This window comes from Olea europaea, unplaced genomic scaffold, assembly GCF_002742605.1.
Source record: "Olea europaea var. sylvestris unplaced genomic scaffold, O_europaea_v1 scaffold1899, whole genome shotgun sequence".
Classification (NCBI taxonomy): Eukaryota; Viridiplantae; Streptophyta; class Magnoliopsida; order Lamiales; family Oleaceae; genus Olea; species Olea europaea.
In genome coordinates this window covers 25,497-32,973 of record NW_019236796.1, presented here as the reverse complement: position 1 = coordinate 32,973, position 7,477 = coordinate 25,497, and positions in this window count along the sequence as shown.

Sequence of the window (7,477 nt, the reverse complement as noted above, 5' to 3'; positions counted from 1 at the left end):
CCATGTAGCTTGTAATGCCTTATTTTTGAAATTTTTCTTCTTGTTGGGACATTCGGTTCTTTTGTGTCCGGGTTTGTCACAATTGTAGCAAATGATTTTCTTGTTCTTCTCTTCTCCCTTTTCTTCCTTCTTTTGGAATTTTCGATTGTTTCGAAATTTTTTTTTATTTCTTGACAAGAAGAACTAAATCATCTAATTCTTCATCACTTGAATTTTCATTGGACGTACCTTCATCAATTGCCAATTTGAATTTGGCATTTTTAAGACTTTTGGGATTTTTCTTTTCTTTTCCTTGTCTTTTCTTTGATTTCAGCATTGTTGATTTCATAGGTTATTGGAGTCCCATATTGTTCTTTCAATGGATATGTGTTGATATTCTTGGTTTTTTCTATCAACGTTCTCAGTGAGCTCCAATCTTCCAAAATGACCTAAGCATTTTATTTACAAGTTCACTGTTAGTAAATTTTCTATCAAAACTTTTGAGACCATTTACAATATCGGTAAAGTGAGTAATCATATCGATAATAGGTTCATTTTGTTTCGTGAATTTTTTTTTTCAAATTCCTTAACTAAGAGATTAATCTTTGGTTCTTTGACTTTGCTAGTGCCTACATGAATGACTTCTAATGCATGCCAAATATCATATGCGGAGTCATATGTACTAATGCGATTGAATTCATTTTGTGTAATGCACAATAAAGAAGATTCTTAGCTTTTGCATTTAAAGATAATTTTCTCTTTTCTTCTTCATCATATTCTTCCCTAGGTTTGGGAATGACTTGGTCGGGTTGTTCATCTACCTTAATAGTCTTAGTAGGTTTATAAGGTCCATATTCAATCACTTCCCAAATGTTGTAATATATGGAATAAATGTAAATCATCATTCTAGCCTTTTAATAATTGTAATGTGTTCCATCAAAGAAAGGAGGTCGGTTGGTAGAGTGACCTTCAAGAGAACGAAACATTTGGTTAGCCATTTAATCTAGATTGTGAAGTCTGAGAAAGTACGTATCTTGCTCTGATACCAATTGAAAGCCCAAAACTAGCTAACCAAGAGGGGGGGGGGGGGTGAATTGGTTGTAGCAACTTTTTCAAAAACTATTTCTAAGAATACAACAAATGCTTACTTGAATGCAGCAACTAATCAGATGTACTTAAATATGAAAAAGAACAAAGACAAAGATAAAATCACAAGTAATAAATAAAAGTAAAGATAAGTAAAAGGGAAGAGAAGTCAAACGATATGATATGGAGGTTCGATCCAATACGATGATCTATGTCCCCCGTTACCAAGCTCTCCGTCACGAGTATAGCCTTTTCACAATATTGATTGACTTATGGTGCAATCAACCTTCTTACAATGCTTCCGGTGACTTACTACCAAGGAGCACCGATCATTTTTCAATGTTGAAATTTTCGGGACTTCAATTCTTTGAAAGTGAAGAGTTTACAAATCGAGACTTCTCTTACAATGAATGATTTATTTGAAGTTGAGCATAATAAGAGAGGATGGCTAACACTTTAGTAGATAGCAATGATTGAAACTCAAGTGTCAGATAAAAAAAGCTTTGATAAAGTGATTTTCAAAGATTGAATCAATCAAAAGTTTTTCTAATGTAAATGAGTTGAAAAGATAGATATAGAAAAATGATTGAGTAGATAAGATCAATAATATCTCACTTTTAATGCTCATAAAAGTCTGTATTTGAATGCAAAAAGATATGATATTTATAGCAGCAAAAATCGTCAAAAGTTCTGTCTTACTGGACGATCAAGTAACCTTTTTTTTTAAGAAGTCAAAAAGTTCAATTTCTTGACCGTTGGACAAATCTGCCATACCGAACATTCGCTAGAGTTATCGGACGCGTCTGCTAGACCTACCGGATGCGTCCTCTAGGCCAGTTCGTGTCCGGTAGTTAGAAATTTTCCTTCTTTTAATATTTTAAAAAAATGTAATCTCATGAAGGATGTTTCTAACATATTTTACGGACTTTTTGATATTTTTTAAAGTATATAATAGGTTCATGCCTTTAGAAAAATTATTTATGCAGAATCGTGTTTGTCGTGCGAAGAAACATTTCTTGAGTTTCGAATGACGTATTTGCAAAATACTAAAGAGTTTTACTATAACATTTGAAATCAAGGTGTCTAAATCTATTTTCTTCTAATTTCTTCTTTGTTTGACTTGATGAAGTGTTCGTTGTCTTGATGTGTAGCTCGACTTCTACTTTGTTCAATTTGCGAAAGTTTCGAAAGCATCCTTTTGTTCACGCTTGTCATAACTTCTATAATCATTGAAATATAATTGTTAAACATAATTTGTTTGTTATAATCAAAACGAGAAGTCAACCATAGGTCAACAAAATAAATCTAAATGATATTTAGAGGGTGTTTGTGAGATATTTTTATGTAAAAATGCATTTTTGAATAGTAAATTGATGGAAAATGTGTGGTTGAAAAATAAGGAAATTTTTTGGATTTACATGTAATATTATTTTATTAAAGAATGTGTGGTTGAAAAGAAAAGAGACAAAAATACATTTTGAAAAAAATGGGTACCAAACGGGACCTTAGTATCTAAAATCAAATGAATTTTGTGCGCAAGGCCAAAGGAAAGTTTTCATATCTCTTGATCCTAATTCACATGAGAATTGGAACACTTAGTCATGGTCAAGGGTAGAGCCATCACTCAACGATCCCCTGTGGTTGCCCGTGCTTGCCTTGCTGAAATTTTTTTCTTATATTGGGTAGTACGCTTGAATGGTCGTCTAGCAGTCCTTAGTGCTCATTTGGACTCGACAATCCCCTGCGGCTATCTGTGTTAGCTTACTTAAAATTTCTCTTATATTGGGTGGCGGGCTTGAATGGTTGTCTAGCAGCCGTTAGTGCTCACTTGGATTTCTGGATCTACCAGTAAGGCTCCGACCCACACGGATAGAAACGTCGCTAGACCAATTTGATCTTAGCTTTAGACTTGAGAATTTGCTTAAATAATAATTTAATTAATTATGCTTTTAGCAGAAAACGTAAAAATTTACTTAAGAATTATTTATTTATTTCTTATTCTAACCTACAATTTACTATTAACGGAAACTACCAAAGAATTTCTCATGAGAAAACTACTTTTGGACAATAATATAATATTAACATAATTCTAAAAAATTCATAAAAGAAAGAAAGTGTTGAGCAAATACATGCATATGCATATTTTATTATGTGAATAGTGACAAGTATATACTTACCAAATAAATTGAAGGTTTGAAAGTTTTCCATGCATGAACCACTTTCGGCCATAAGTAAAAAAATAATTTGTTTTGCTTTTCTATTTTCGCACGATAAGTGTCAAAATAAACTCGTTTACATAATTATAAATATTCAAACTTTATGAAAGTTTAAGGAAAATAGCGAACTTCTTATAATATGACATATCCAAAAATCGGCTTCCATTGGCAACATCTTAGGTACTAAATTATTTTCCAGCAGCGACTTTGTTTGGAAGATAAACCACAGCAGTTTACTTAAAGTGACATATAAAATTTCACAGATATTGAATTTACAAGATTTCAAATTGATTCAGTAGCTAACTCATAAGACTATCAAATCTCATTAGTTTTGTCCAAAAATTTTGAGTAACAATTAAGTTACCAATTTTTGAAGTCAAGAGTAGAAACTGAAAAAAAAAGCAACACTATGCCCCCGTTTGACCCCCATTATTTAAATTTATAATGGGGAGATTAATGTTTTTTTCTTTTTGAAAATTGTGTGGTTGAAAAGTTTTCGATTTGAGTGTAATATTATTTTATTGAAGATTGTGTGGTTAAAAGTATGATAGAGAAAAAATTAAATTGAATCGAGGAGTTTTAAAGGGGGCCAAATGGGGGTATATCTTATTGCTAATGTTTTTATGATAAACAATATCTTTTACGTTAATTTCTAAAATAAATAACTAATTTTAAACATAAATGATTAATAATTTTTTTTCTTAGAATGGTACCACAAATGATGTTTATAGAAATTGATTTGTTAAAAAAAGTGGACATTTCATAATCGAATTAAAACATACACTACGACAAGGCTTACCACACTTGGGACATAGCACTGCTGCAGCTACTATGACCTTATTTGCACTAGATCTGATATTAACTTTCTTATTTTGCCATTTTTCTTTTCCTTTATCTTGACCATTTCACTTTCTATTTCCAAATTGCCATTTATCCCGCCGGCTATACAATTAATTGTGTTGCTCTGCATTAGCTTTCTGATACCAAATAGTGTGAACTCATTCCAACATCTTATGGTATGATGTGAAATGACATGACACAATAATCAAGCCTAGATCTGGGCTTAACCCTTGCTAGAACCTTTGAATCTTCTTAATTTCAGCGTCAACTAGGTGTGGAGCATACCTTGAGAGTTGGTTGAACTTTTACTCGTAATCAACCAAGGACATATTACCCTGCTTGAGCTGAAAGAATTCGCTCTCTTTGAAATCTCTTAGAGATTGAGGAAATACTTGTCCATCACTTCCTACTCGAATTGTTCTCAAGTTAACGCCAAACTATTACTCTTGGGTCCTAGTTCGGGACATCAAATCCCACCAGCGACTTGCATCACCGATAAAAATAAACTCTGCATAGTGGACCATTTAAACATCAGTGTAGGCTATGAGTCAAAAAATGCGTTTTAACTTGTGAAGCCATTCCTCAGCTACTAGTGGACTAGATGCTTTATTGAAGGTAGGGAATTTGTGCTCTCGAAATAACTCAACTATTGAGATATGAGTCGAGAGAGTAATATGAGCTTGTGGTGTGGGTGAAGTTTGATTCTGATTCAGCCTGCTTAGATCTTGAACCACTTGCAAGAGGTCCCTTATTAAATTGTTATAGTTTGCCCGAGACATTTTCCTTTAAATAAGAAATAAAGGACCAGAATAATTGGAATGAATGGCCAAAGTGAAATATTTCACAACTCGATCATATGATTTTTTTCGTTCACTACATCTTGAAACAAGAAAAACAATTCAAAAATTATTATTATTATTTTTTCCAAATAAATGAGTAATCTTCATAATCTCTGCTCATTTCACTCTTGGTTTTCTTCTGGATCTTCCTCTTCCTTTTCGTCAATATATGTCACAATTTGTCGTGCCATTTTATCATCTAAAGTCACCGTCGATTCTGATCCTGAGTGAGAGATAACATCACCAATCATAATCTCCCAATTATGGATATAGGCACTGCAAAAATCCTCAAAGTCAAGTTTCATATGTTCACATTTCAAAATTTTGAGATAATATATTTTCTTGTATAAACTTACCGATACGTTTTTTACGAGATGCAAGAGTTTCTAGCAAATGATTTGTTACCTGATGGTCATTAATCTTGTAACCTGTATTCTTTGCTTTTAACCAATGTTGATACACGTTTCATATGTGACTGTCAAGATCTAAGGATTTGTCTCTTGAGTTTCTAGCAAATGACTTGTTACCCATTGGTCATTAATCTTGTAACCTATATTCTTTGCTTTTAACCAATGTTGATACACGTTTCATATGTGACTGTCAAGATCTAAGGATTTGTCTCTTTCAAAATCAAGGTAAGCTCGGATATCTATCTTCTGTTGACTAACACGATTCATTCTCCTAGCATTTGTCTTCACATAGCCATCTGTAGCTCACAACTTTAATATCTAGTACAATACATGCCTTTTAAACAAAACATTTTTTCTTTTAAAATTACATTCATCTTTACATATAAAAATATGCATAAAGAAAATGTAGAATGTACTTGTAATATGGAAAAATAACAATATAATCATAACATTTTTCATAATAAGAATTTCAACTTTGCTTATTTAAACATTCCTGGGTCGTTTGATAAGGTCGACTGATGGATACGAGATTCCATGAAGTGCTATCAGTATTCCATGAATCGACTAAGCTTGTGCTTTGATACCATGCTGTAAGGCTCAGAATTGCATGGACGAAAATATCACTAGAACAATTTTACCTTAGTTTTAGACTTGGAAATTTACCTAAATAATAATTTAATTAACTATGCTTTTAGTGGAAGATGTAAAAATTAAATTTAAAAATTTACTTAAAATTATTATTATTTTTTATTTTTAACATAAAGTTTACTATTATTAGAAAATACAAATGAGTTTCTCATGAGAAAACTACTTTTGAACAATAACATAATATTAAAATAATTCCAAAAGAATATATAAAAGAAAGAAAGTGCTAAACAAATTCATGCATATGCCTATTTTATTACTTGAATAGTCGTAATTGGTAAGTACATATTTACCAAATAAATAAAATGTTTGAAAGCTTTCCATGCATGAACCACTTTAGGCGCTAAGTAAGAAAATAATATGTTTTGCTTTTCCATTTTCACACGATAAGTGTCAAATAAACTCGTTTACATAGTTATAAATTTTAAAACTTCCTGAAATTTTAAGGGAAAGTAGGGAGCTTCTTATACTATGACATATCCCAAAATCAGTATCCGTCGGCAAAATTTGAGGTACTAAAATATTTCCAAAATTTCTCGACGACTATGTTTAAAAGATAAGTCAGCGCAATTTACTTAAAGTGACATATAAAATTCTACAGACATCAAATTTACATGATTTCCAATTCACTCAGTAGCTAACCCATGAAGCTATCAAACCCCATTGGTTTTGTCAAAAAATTTCAAGTAACGATCGAGTTAGGAATTTTTGAAGTCAAGGATAGAAGCCAAATTTATTTAAAAAAAATATAGTAACTCTAAATCTTATCGCTAACATTTTTGTGATAAATGGTAACTTGTATGTTAATTTCTAAAATGGTATCACAAATGATGTTCATAGAAATTTATTTGTTCAAAAAAAGAAAAAAAGAAAAAAAAGAGGACATCTCATAATCAAATTAAAAAATTAAGGCATCAGTTTCTCCATAGCACATTACATCTTTGTCTACAATCATCCACGCCCCAAGCAAATCAAATTAACATATATGAAGGGAATTAGCTCATGAGTTTGGAACCCAATAGATATCATCATTGCATTTTATTACCAAATTAGAAAAATCGAACTTTAGATTCATACTGTCACATGTTGATAGATTTTTAGGCAAAATTTGATTTCTATAGAATTATCATAACATATAGAGTAAGAGAATGATCATTCAAATTATAGTAGTTTTGAAGTACCGAACTCAAAGGTACCAATTCATTCATACTTTTAATGAAAAATCATAACTTGAAAACGAAATAATCACTTATACCTCTAAGTACCTTTGTTTGACGCTTTTGAATTGATGAAGTTGGATGTTAATATTGTTTCCTGACTGTAACCAATGCTTTTTAAAAAATCTCCATATCTTTTCTTTCCCTTTGGAAATTTTTCTTATTTGCTCAAGTATATATATCTCCTTGTGTGTAAACTATGCAAAAAGATTTAGTAGAAAGGGATATAAATTATTTGGGGAAAT